Genomic DNA, 10,981 nt, shown 5'->3' with positions numbered 1-10,981 from the left:
GATGGGGGTGCTGCTGGGGGGTCCCCCTGGTGCTAGAGGTGCTGGTGAGGGGTCCCTCTGGTGCTGGGGGGCCTGCTGGGTCACTGGTGTCCCTGGGGGGCTTTGGGAATGTCCCCTCCAGAGCAGGGAGCACACTGGGGATGTCCCTGGCAAGGAGGAGCAGCCAGGGTCAGGATGGGCACTGCCCAGGAGGTGCTGGGAGCCACCTGCAGTGCCTTCATCCCTCCTCTCTTCCCTCTCCATCCCCCTGGGGGACTTCCAGAGCCATTTCCCATGGGAAGGGCTCCTTAAAATCCATCCAGGGAGGCCCCAAGGTCCTCGGGCCTTGGAGACACCCACCAGCCCCTGACACTTCAGGTCCTTTCCAAGCCAAATCTTTCCAGGACTTGGAGCTGAGGTCACTTGATGTCCCCTGGGGAGCAGGGAAGGGTGATGCCAGCTCCAGACATCGGGCAGAGGTTTTTATTCCACGTGGTTTATTGCCCTGGGGCAAAGTTCCTCTGTCTGCTCCTTTCCTGGGCTCAGCTCCAGCAGGGGCTGGACCAGGGCTGCACCCTGGGGACCTGAACCAACATTTTGTGTGCCCAGGGAGAGCTTCAAGAAGAGATGAGAGAGAGCATCAGGGCTGCTTTATCCAGCCAAACCCTCAGGAAAAGCTGGAGCTGAGGCAGAGGAGCAGGACCATGGCTCAGGACCCATCCTGCTTCATCCCCCCCTTTCTCCCAGGCGAGCAAGTTCTTGCATCTGGATTTTTTAATTTTTCTTTTTTTTTTTTTTTTTGGCATCTTTCCTTATCAGGGAGGAACCTGGTGGCCAAAAAAAGGTGAGGAAGGGTGGGATGGGGGCTGCAGCCCCACTCTGCAAAGCCCCTTCTGGAGAGGACCCAAAGAGCATTGGGGGACAGGGCTGCTCCCCCTGCATCCTCTGCCCCAGAGCTCCTGGTTAATAAAAACCCAGGAGATAACCAGCAGGAGATAACCAGCAGGAGATAACCAGCAGGAGATAACCAACCTGCAGCAACCCAGGAGGACCCTCCCCAGGTGAGGAGCTGCCTTGCAAAGAGGTTGGGGTGGAGTTGGCCCAAAGTTCCCATGCAGGGGAAGCAGCTCCTGGGTCCTGTGCTGGGCAGGGGATGCTCCTGCACCTCCCCCTGGATTATTTGGGGGGGGGGGGATCAAAAAATGCCCTGCAAGGCACCTGCAAAGCTGCTACTGCTGGTTTGCACCCTGCAGCTGGGACTGGTTGGACTGGTTTTGATGGGAAACCATTAGGAACTTCCCCCAGACCTTGCTTTTCCTTCTGCTCCAAACAGCAAGGAAAAAACAAGCTGGGCTCTTGGGTTTATTCCCAACCTGGATGATGGGGTCAGGGGGAACCCTGAGGTTCCCAGGACGGGACCTGGAGCCCCTGGTTTATTCCTCAGGACCCAAATCCCCTTGGGGAGCTCTGACCTTGGGGAGCTCTGACCTTGGGGAGCATCTCCTGGGACCTCCAGGCACAATTTGAAGTCAACACTTTGGAGTTTCTCACCTGAGAAATGAATTTTTAATTTTTTTTTTTTTATTATTTATTATCCTTTGCAGAGGGGTTTGAGGGATGAACCAACCTTTCCCTGACCTCTCCTCCTTCCAAAGGGATTGGAGCAAAAACCCCTGGTTGCACCCAGGTGCAGAGGAGCTCCCAGCTCCCAATCTCACCCCCCAAGTTTCCAACTCCCCCTTTTTTTATTTTTTTTTCCTTCAGAAGGAAAAGCATCCCCTAAGTGGTTTGGTTTTTTTTCTTCTTCTTCCTGCTAAGCAAATAATTTAGATTTTTTTTTTTTCCTTCAGAAGGAAAAGCATCCCCTAAGTGGTTTGTTTTTTTTTTCTTCTTCTTCCTGCTAAGCAAATAATTTAGATTTTTGAGACCTGGCCCATTTTAAATGAGGTTTTTAGCAGCTGGCTGGAGGCTCCAGCAGAGCCAGGCATGGGACCTTGCTGAGAGGAGTTCCTTCCTTAGCTATTTGGGGTTTTTTTTGGGGTGAATTTGCAGAGACTGGAGGCTGCTGTCTCCTTGCCAGCATAAAAAAAAATCCAGACAGTTTTAAACACCAAAAAAACCCCAACTATTTTTGCTGAAGTGCTGATTTCCCCCGGATGACCTCCTCTGTCCTGCTTTATCCAAACCAAGAGCACGCATGGAGCAAGAGGTGAAAAAGGGTGAAAAAGCCTCCTCAGTGCTCAGCAACAGGAATTTCCTTTATTTTAGCCACAAACCTGCTTGGGAATTTTGTTCCTTTTGCCTGGGAATCACGAGAGGGCAAAGAAATTCCAAATATCCCTGGTGGCCAATGTGGATTTTTTAATTTGAAGTCCCCCAGCTGGATCAGGGGTAATTTTTGGGGTTGGATTCCTGCTCCCCCTTCCCCCTCTGCCCTGCTTCCCTTTCCAGGCCATTTGAGGGATTTTTTGGTTGGTTAAGGCTTGTCATGTTGGCATCTTTGGTTTGGAGACAGCTTCCTGCTGGGGTCTGGTTTCCTGCTGGGGTTTCTGAGCACAGAGCGCAGGGAAGGGACAGTCCTGGACATCCAGGGAGTGGAAACTCTACTTGGCTGGTCTTGGAAGAGAGGTTGGTCTTGGAAGGTTGGTCTGGGAAGGTTGGTTGGTCTTGGAAGGAAGTTGGTCTTGAAAAGTTGGACTTGGAAAGTTGGTCTTGGAAGGATGGTTGGTCTTGGAAGGTTGGTTGGTCTTGGAAGGAAATTGGTCTTGGAAGGAAGTTGGTCTTGGAAGGAAGTTGGTCTTGGAAGGAAGTTGGTCTTGGAAGGATTGTTGGTCTTGGAAGGGAGGTTGGTCTTGGAAAGTTGGTCTTGGAAGGTTGGTTGGTCTTGGAAGAGGCTTAGGTCTTGGAAGAGGCTTAGGTCTTGGAAGAGGCTTAGGTCTTGGAAGAGAGTTAGGTCTTGGAAGGATGGTTGGTCTTGGAAAGTTGGTCTTGGAAGGTTGGTTGGTCCTGAAAGGTTGGTTGGTCTTGGAAGGTTGGTCTTGGAAGGTTGGTCTTGGAAGGTTGGTCTTGGAAGGCTGGTTGGTCTTGGAAGGTTGGTTGGTCTTGGAAGGTTGGTTGGTCTTGGAAGGTTGGTCTTGGAAGGTTGGTCTTGGAAGGGAGTTTGGTCTTGGAAGGGAGTTTGTTTTGGGAAGAGAGTTAGGTCTTGGAGGGATGGTTGGACTTGGAAAGTTGGACTTGGAAAGTTGGACTTGGAAAGTTGGTCTTGGAAGGTTGGTTGGTCTTGGGAGGTTGGTCTTGGAAAGTTGGCCTTGGAAGGTTGGTCTTGGTTTTCCCTGCTAAGGAAATGTGGTAAAAAAAGAGGGAAGGAGCCGTGTCCTGACTTGGTTTTCATCTTGATCACTGCAAATCTTCCCAGAGCACAGGGCTGGGAGAGGAATGAACCAGGAACTAAAGACCCTGGGAGTAAATCCTGAGCTTTGAAGGAGCAAACCCACCCATGGTGAGGAGCACCCATGGGTGCTTCAAGCTGCCAGGAGTGTCCCTGGGGGCAGGGAGGGGGTGGGAGGGCCCCAGCTGGGATGTGCTGAGCAAACCTTGAGTCATCAGGGCTGTAAAAACCCCATAAAAAAACCCCCATAAACCTGGGGTGAAACAGCAGCAGCACCGAGGCTGGGGGAGGTTTTGGGGCTGGATTGGATTAAAAAAAAAAAAAACCTAAAGTGACTGATCCCAAACTGGAGTCCAAGTGCAGACTTCCCCCCCTCCCCTTCCCAGCAAAATGCCAAAACAAAACTTGGAATTCCCTGAGAAAAAGCTGAGTCAGTGAAAATTAAAAACATTCCTTGAGGGAAGTTCCCAGGAAAGGAAACCAAGGCTGGAAGCAATCAGCTTCATCCAAAACTCCAGTTAGGAGTTTTGTTTTTCCTTAATTTCTTTTTCCTTAATTTCCTTTTTCCTTTCTTTTTCCTTTTAAGGAAAAATTTCTTTTTCCTTAATTTTCCTTAAAAGCAGAAGGAGGGAAGAGTTTTGGCTTGCCAAAAAAAAAAAAAAAAAAAAGAGTGGTTTGTGGCCAGAGAACTGCAGCCTGGTGGCAACCTGGATTTGTGTGCAGAGAGAGCTGCCTGGTGGGCAGGGACTGGGAAATGTCCTGCCAGAAAATCCAGAAATCCAGAAATCCAGAAATCCATCAATCCAGGCAGCCCTTGGGGTCTGGAGTTGGGTCCCGGCCGACGCTTCCCGGATTTCTTTGGATCATTTGGTTTAATTCTAAAAGTTTATTGGTTTCACTCATCTCCTGCCAGGCAGGGGGATGGGACAGAGCTTTGTGACTGGGATCTCCAAGAGTATCACAAGAAATTGGGAAAACGTCAAGTTTGGGGATTCAATAAAACCAACAGGCTGGGAAAAAAAAAAAAAAATCTCAATTCCTGCTCCGTAGGTGATGGGAGGACGGAAAAGAGAGAGGGAAAAAACCAAATAGTGGTGGTTTTCCTGATCCTGAGCTGCTTCACACCTCCAACATCTTCCTCCTGATGTTCCTCTGGTGCCCTCCAGTAAATTATTGATTGGATGATGTGGATTTAATTCTCTGGAGTTCCTTGGCCTGGAGGTTCCCATGCTCTGGGATTTGCTTCTTTTCCATGCCAGAATGATTAAACCTCGAGGAAGGGGATAATCAGATATTCCTGAGATGAAACTTCCTCCCAAAATTCCCAATTGGTGAGGTCAGGTGGGAAAAATTGGGATGGGTTTGGCCAGGAGGAGCAGCAAAGAGAAATGAGCTGCTGCTCGTCATCCATCACCTCCAGAGGGGACAAAAGGGACAGGGAATTTCTGGGATAGGCTGGAAAATTCCTGAGGAGGTTGTGCCGAGCGTGGGAAGTGCCTGGGAAAGGGGGGGATTGGAGGGGGGGGGAATTTCCTCCGTGCAGAAGTTGGAAGCTTTTGACATCCTTGACAAACTGGACCAGAGCCAGAAGGGAAGCAGGAAAAGGAGGTGCTGGGGCAGCACGTGGGGCTGTGGGCAGGATGCTCAGCACCCACCACCACTTCCTCCACCTCCCCCTCAGCTCTGCAGCTCAGAACTTGGCCAAGATTTCAGCAGGATGAATCCTAAGAGCTGGAAAATCCTAGGGGATTTGGAAAAGCCCTTTGGGATCATCCAGCCCAAGCATCACCCCTGCTCGACCCCAAACCACATCCCCCAAACACCACCAGGAGGAGGGGAACCCAAGCCCAGGGGGCAAACTGGAAGGAAAGCCAAGGTTGACTTCAGGCTCCAATTTTTTGTCCTTTTTTTGTCCAGAAACCCCCCAAATTTTGGTCCTTTTGGGTCTGAAGGGGCTGAGCTGGCTCTGCAGAGAGAGGTTTGGATGGGATTGGAGTGAAGAAGTGGGGTCCCCTCTTCCCCCACCCCAAAGCAAGACAAGTGGGGCAAGTGATGGCTTCTGGGGGATGTAGGAACAGAAAAAAAATGTTGGGTTTAGAGTGAAAAATAAAATAAAATTTAAAAAAAAAAAAAGGTGTTTGGAGGAAGTGATGAAACAAAACAAAAAAAAAAAAAAAAAAGAAAATCACCCCCAACGTCTCTGTGAACTCGGTGGCTGAAAATAACTTAAAAAAAAGAAAAAAACCCCAAAAGGTGGTGAGTAAAGCTCCAGAGAGGCTTCTGCTGAAGATGAGGAGCAGGGTGGGGTGAGGAAGGTGGTGACAGGTCCCCTGGGGAGGGCTGAGGGCTCAGTTCACCCCGTGGAGCAGCAGCTTGCAGGTTGGGTTTGGGTTCAAAAGGTGAATGTGGGGCCAAAAAACCCGAGGAAAAAAAAAAAAAAAAGATCTAACGAAGCAAACAAAAGAAAATCTCCACAGGAAACGTGGCCATGGTGGCTGAGACTCAACCATTTCATATTTTCTGGGTGCTTTCATCTCATCTTCTGCATCTCTGCTGGGTGTGGAGGATGCTGAGTGAGTTCTTCAGGTAGGAAGCTGGAAATCCCAATTTTTCCCCCTTTTTTTTCGCTCCCCTTTTCCAAACCCAGCAGAGGAAAAGTTTCCCCTCAGCCCCATCCTGGGGTTCATCACCCCTTGGGGTGACCCCAAGCCTGAAAAGCAGCAGGGACCATGGGAAGGGTCCCCTGGGAGATGCTCAGCTCCTGGTTAAGAACCAAGTTACACCAAGTTTACACCAAGGTGTAAATCAAGGTTCAGGGGGGGGGGTGCTGGGGGCTGGCTGAGGGTTTTGGCCTCAAAAATGAGGTCAGGAGGTGGAAAAAAAAAACAACTTTGAAGCTTCCTGTGAGCTCAGGTCTTGCTCAGGGTGAGGAAAAACTGCAATAATTTGGCTGATTTCAAGCCTTGTTGGGGCTGTTTGGGTTGTGGGGTTTCCTACAAACACAAGGAATAAGAAAGCAATAAACACAGCTGAGACCTTTGCTTTTCTTTTGAGGTTTCTCTGGGGTCAACTCAGCAAAATCCCTAGTTGTGGGGAAGTCCCTTTGGATCTCAGTCCTGTCCCCAGAGACAAAAGGTGATGAGAAAGCTCAGATTTCAGCAGCTGCTTTGGCTCTGGGAGGCAAATTCTGCTCCAGGATTCCCCCCTTCAGCTGAGACATTCCCCACATTTATTTTTTTTTTATGTTCAAGGTGCTGGGATGGAGAATTGGGGTGAATTGGGGTTTTTTTTTGGAGCCCATTGCTTGATTTTTTCCATCCAGGTCTTTGCATCCCAACATTTCCTCCACCTCCTGGCAGCTCTTCTCCAAAGGATGAGTTTTCCATGAGTTTTCCATGAGTTTTCCATGAGTTTTCCATGAGTTTTTCTTGAGTTTTTCTTGAGTTTTTCTTGAGTTTTCCATTTTTCCATGAGTTTTCCATGAGTTTTCCATGAGTTTTCCATGAGTTTTCCATGAGTTTTTCTTGAGTTTCTCTTGAGTTTTTCTTGAGTTTCTCTTGAGTTTTTCTTGAGTTTTTCTTGAGTTTTCCATGAGTTTTCCTTGAGTTTTTCTTGAGTTTTCCTTGAGTTTTCCATGAGTTTTCCATGAGTTTTCCTTGAGTTTTTCTTGAGTTTTCCATGAGTTTTCCATGAGTTTTCCATGAGTTTTTCTTGAGTTTTTCTTGAGTTTTCCATGAGTTTTCCTTGAGTTTTCCTTGAGTTTTCCTTGAGTTTTCCATGAGTTTTCCATGAGTTTTCCTTGAGTTTTCCTTGAGTTTTCCTTGAGTTTCTCTTGAGTTTTTCTTGAGTTTTTCTTGAGTTTTCCATGAGTTTTCCTTGAGTTTTCCTTGAGTTTTCCTTGAGTTTTCCTTGACTTTTCCTTGACTTTTCCTTGACTTTTCCTTGAGTTTTCCTTGAGTTTTCCTTGAGTTTTCCATGAGTTTTCCATGAGTTTTCCATGAGTTTTTCTTAAGTTTTCCATGAGTTTTCCATGAGTTTTCCATGAGTTTTCCATGAGTTTTCCTGGCTCCCTGCAGCAGAATTTAGACATTTATCATGAATAAAAGGGAAGTCCCCATCTCATGGGAGGTTGGGCCAAGGATGGGGGGGTTGGATCCTGGGTTGTTTTTTTTCCCCATTTAGCAATTCTCTCATCTTCATCACTTAATTCTCACTGAGGTGATTAAAAAAAAAAAAAAAGGACAATATTTGGCCCATTTTTCTTTAGTAATGGAGTGGTTTTCTTCCTCAGTCAGAGAGGAGTCTCAGAATAATAAAGATTTATCTCCTGCTAAACTGAATTAATCTGATTTTGTGGTCAGTCCATCAGGTTCTCTGGTGGTTGCCCCAGGAGGGGTTGTTTTGAGGCCAAGTTCCCTCTGTGCAGGTTTTGGGCACAAATCTCCAGAATTTTTCCCTTCCCTTGGGTGAAAAACCCACCCTGAGATGCTCCGAGGTGAAAAGTTCCTCCTCCTCCTGGAAGCCAAAAAGTTCCTGGTTTTATTTTAGTTTGGTTTTATTCTTGGGTAATTCCTCTGTGGGTAGGGGAGGTGATGGGCTGGTTAGAAAAAAAAAGCAAAATAAAATATCTCTATATTATTATTATTATTATTATTATTATTATTATTATTATTATTATTATTATTATTATTATTACTGTTATTACTATTACTATTATTATATTTATTATTGTATTTATTATATTTATAATATTCATTATGTAGTTGTTATTTTTATTGTTATTTTTTATTATATTTATTATAGTTATTATTATATTAATTATATTTATTATAGTTATTATTATATTAATTATGTAGTTGTTATTTTTATTGTTATTTTTATTATATTTATTATAGTTATTATTAACTATATTTATTACAGTTATTATTGTATTTATTATTATAGTCAGTTATTTCTATTTTTATTTCTATTTTTATTTCTATTTTTATTTCTATTTTATTTCTATTTTTATTTCTATTTTATTTCTATTTTATTTCTATTTTATTTCTATTTTATTTCTATTTTTATTTCTATTTTATTTCTATTTTATTTCTATTTTATTTCTATTTTATTTCTATTTTTATTTCTATTTTTATTTCTATTTTATTTCTATTTTATTTCTATTTTATTTCTATTTCTATTTCTATTTCTATTTCTATTTTTATTTCTATTTCTATTATTCTATTTTTATCTCTCTCTATAAAATCAAATATTTCTATAGCTAGAAAGCAGGGAGAATGGCTCTGAGCACAGGAAGAGATGAAGATGCTCACAACCTGAATTTTTGGATCAGAAACCCCAAAAAACCCATCCTGGGGGTTGATGTTGTCCCTTGCTTTCCAGGATTAAAAAAAAAAAAAAAAAGAGGTCCCTGATTCCTTGGAACTTTGCCTTTGGGATGTGTGAGAAATGCAGATTTTAATTCCTCCAGCTCCTCAGCATCAACATGTAAAGAGCTGCAATTATTTCTTAATTAATTATCCTGCTGGGGTTGTTGGGTTTTTGGGTTTTTTTTTTTTTAATTCTGCAGGAGGTTTGAAAGAGGGTTTGATCTCACTTCACTCTGCAGCTCTGTGGAGATTTCTCCACCTAAAATAAATGTAATAAGTGTAATAAGTGTAATAAGTGTAATAAGTGTAATAAATAAGTGTAATAAGTGTAATAAGTGTAATACGTGTAATAAACATAATAAATGTAATAAGTGTAATAAATGTAATAAATGTAACAAATGTAATAAACGTAATAAATATAATAAATATAATAATAAAACTATAATGCTGGACAATAATCAAATATTCTTGAAGAAGCATTTGGTAAGTGATGTGCACTGAAAAATGAGGTGAGGGCATCCCCAGGGGGATGAGGAGAGTGAGAAATATTTTATTTATTGGGGAGGGATGTTGGGGCTGGGATGTGATGCTCTCAGAGGTCTTTTTTTCCAACCATGAAATCCTGTGACTGTTCCCAGTATCTCCCAGTATCTCCCAGTATCTCCCAGTATCTCCCAGCCCTGGGTTTTCCTCCTCACACCCAACGTTTCTGTCCCCAAGGAGGTGCCTGAAGGGAAACGTCCCGACCACTTCTGGTTTCCCAGTTTGTGCCTCAGTTCCCCTTTCCCCACCCCACTCCTCCCCTTTGCCCCTCCTCCCAGGACAGAATTTTAATCATTTGGAAGGAAATCTCTGACATTTCCCTCTCACATTCATCACCCTTTCCACAACTTTTTTTACAATTTTTTTCCCCCTCCTTGGCCACCAAAGCAAGAGGGAGATGTTGCCCCCACGGACAGAATTTTTCCTCTTGCCTACACCTCCCTTTCCCCCCCTCCTCTTTATTTTTTTATTTTATTTTATTTTATTTTATTTATTATTATTTTTTTTTTATTATTTTTATTTTTTTCTCCACCTTCTCTTCCAACCAAAATTCTGGGACCACCTTGAGCATCCCTGGACCTCCCCCACCAGCTACAAAACTCCTCTTGGCAGCTCCCTCTGTGCAGGGCAAGGTGAGGATGGAAATCTGGGACCTCAGCTGCCCCCAGAGCACCCAGGGGATTGTTCCCAAAACCCCCAAAACCCCTTTGACCTTTGCAGCTTTTCCTTCCCAAGCCTGAAGGAAAAGGGAATAAGGAGGGAAGTTCCTGGGGGACATTTCTCTGCCTTGGGGATACCCCCAACATCTTCTTCTTCATCTTCTTCTTCCCCTTCCTAATGGGTTTTGTTCTCATTTGCATCTTGTAATTAGCAGCTGGAGCTCTTTAGGGGCTTTGCAGGGAGGGGATTTAGCAGGGGGAGGGAAGGATGGAGCCAGAGGGTTCAGTGGCACCTTGGTTCCTCCTCATCCTCCCTTTGGCTCCTCAGCTCCAGGTACTCTGATGATTATTTGAATTTTTTTCTGTTTTTTCCTAAGTTTTAGAAGGTGCTGGGGGATGAAAATAGGGATGGAATCTCCACGGTGTGTGGGGGGATGTTTGGGCCTGGAGAAGGAGCCCCCAGGTGAATTTAGTGGGATAAAAATAATTCAGGGGGTTGAAAACTAAAGGCTGGGGAGCCCCAGGATCTGGGGGTGAACATCTCTTGGGGGTCCTGATGCTTCTTTGAGGTGCAGCTTGGTGGCTTCTTTGGAGTCTGGGGGTTTTTTTTTGGCATTTTGCACCTTTCTGCTGTCAACTGAGCCCCTTTCCAGCTGTTTCCAGCCCAGCTCCTGGGATGCTCTTGGTGCTGCTGATGGTTGGTGGGAGTTTGGTGGGTGCCAGGCAGCAGGAGATGCAATCCCAGGAGGTTTCTTCATCTGGTGCAGCTTGTGCTGGGATTTTGGCAGCCAGGCTGAGCCCTCCCAGCTGGCAGGGGAACCCCAGGACAAGTGGTGGTGGCTTTGTCACCACTCCAGGTGGCACCAGGACCTTGCTGCAGGATGGGGACAGGAGCTGTGTGCAGGGAAAAGGTGGCAAGGCAGCTCATCCTGGTTACACCCCGGGGAAATAGATCCTCAAATAAATAAATAAAATCTCCCCTACAAGCCCTGGAGGCTGGGACCAGGCCAGCCAAGTCCACCCTCTGCTTCCTCCAGCAATCA

The 10,981-nt window shown here is 45.3% G+C and overlaps 1 long non-coding RNA gene across 2 annotated transcripts; it reads left to right on the top strand.

Annotated features, from left to right (window-relative positions):
- The first annotated feature begins 1,810 nt into the window (after positions 1 to 1,810).
- Positions 1,811 to 3,299, top strand: LOC139803114 (uncharacterized). 2 transcript variants are annotated; one of them, XR_011728888.1, is made up of 4 exons: positions 1,811 to 2,716; positions 2,803 to 2,860; positions 2,915 to 3,234; positions 3,267 to 3,295. It is a non-coding gene; the product is annotated as an uncharacterized lncRNA (long non-coding RNA). The 2 variants fall into 2 exon arrangements; XR_011728887.1 differs by having other exon boundaries at positions 2,915 to 3,299.
- Positions 3,300 to 10,981: the final 7,682 nt, after the last annotated feature.

This window comes from Heliangelus exortis, chromosome 15 (genome assembly GCF_036169615.1).
Source record: "Heliangelus exortis chromosome 15, bHelExo1.hap1, whole genome shotgun sequence".
Taxonomy (NCBI): Eukaryota; Metazoa; Chordata; class Aves; order Apodiformes; family Trochilidae; genus Heliangelus; species Heliangelus exortis.
The sequence above is the reverse complement of the archived record's forward strand: the minus strand, read 5'-3'. Positions and strand labels throughout refer to the sequence as shown.